The sequence below is a fragment of the Caretta caretta genome, chromosome 15 (assembly GCF_965140235.1).
Source record: "Caretta caretta isolate rCarCar2 chromosome 15, rCarCar1.hap1, whole genome shotgun sequence".
In the NCBI taxonomy this organism is placed as follows: Eukaryota; Metazoa; Chordata; order Testudines; family Cheloniidae; genus Caretta; species Caretta caretta.
The window spans coordinates 15,545,023-15,546,185 of NC_134220.1; positions in this window are offsets into that span (position 1 = coordinate 15,545,023).

Consider the following 1,163-nt stretch of genomic DNA (forward strand, 5'->3'; position numbering starts at 1 on the left):
CAAAACACTACCACCTCAGAATAGTTGTGTTATTTACCCACATGCACTGTTGCAAATGACTGCATAAAGGTGCAGGCAGTTTTGACAATGCTCATGATTTTATTGTGACTCTCACAATATTTGGTGTTACTCTTAAAGCCCCAGCTCCCAGAGTCAGGTGATCTACTGAGACTTTCAACTTTTTTTTTTTTTAAAGGAGGTTTTTAGCCTTCATGGTTATGAACAAAAGCTGGAAAACATGAATCTTAAAGGCTCGAAAACCAGAATAAAAAGAACCCAAATGTATTAGTCTGGGTGTCTAAAATCTTGTAATTTTTCAGTGCTTAGAGTGGCAATACTGCGCACTGCCAGTGCGACTCGGACCTTCGGACCTTTGGTGCTTTGAACGTAGGGTGGCCAGTTTTTGACCAGACACCCGAAGTGCGGTTACTGTGGGCAGGGGAGGTGCCGAGTCCTCACCCATGCCAGCCCCGACTCAGCCAAGGCCACCTCCTTCCTGCGTCAGGCGGCTGCACCTCCCAGCCCCGGCTCGGCGGCAGAGTCCCTCAGGGAGGGTGGGACGGGGGGAAAGCCGTGAGCAATGGAGGGGGCGGGAAAAAGCAGCGACTGGGGGGGCGCAGGGCAGGAGTGGGGCCTGGGGGGAGAGGCAGGGCAGGGGTGGCTCCCAGCCAATGAGGGCCCGAGGGAGCGGCTGGTTCAAGCCCTGCTGCAGCCCTGACAAGGCCAGGGGGAGAGGGCCTGTGAGCATGGGCGGGGCCCCAGGAGCAGAGCAAAGGGGGCACAGGGGGAGGGGGTTGCGCTCAGTGGAGGGGGGGAGGTGCCTCTCCAGGAGAGGGGCAGGAGAGGCTGTCCCTGGGGGAGGGGCCAATGGGGGGCGAGCATCTCCCTGAAGGTAGGCGGCGGAGCCAATGGGCGGAGAGCCCCCCGGCTGAGCCCAGGGGGCGGGGCCAATGGGGGGCGAGCATCTCCCTGAGGGCAAGCGGAGGGGCCAATGGGGGGCGAGCATCTCCCTGAGGGCAGGCGGCGGAGCCAATGGGCGGAGAGCCTCCCGCTGAGGCCAGGGGGCGGGACCAATGGGGGGAGAGCTTCTCCCTGAGGGCAGGCGGCGGAGCCAATGGGCGGAGAGCATCTCCGTGAAGGCGGGGCGGCGCGCGCTCTCTCTC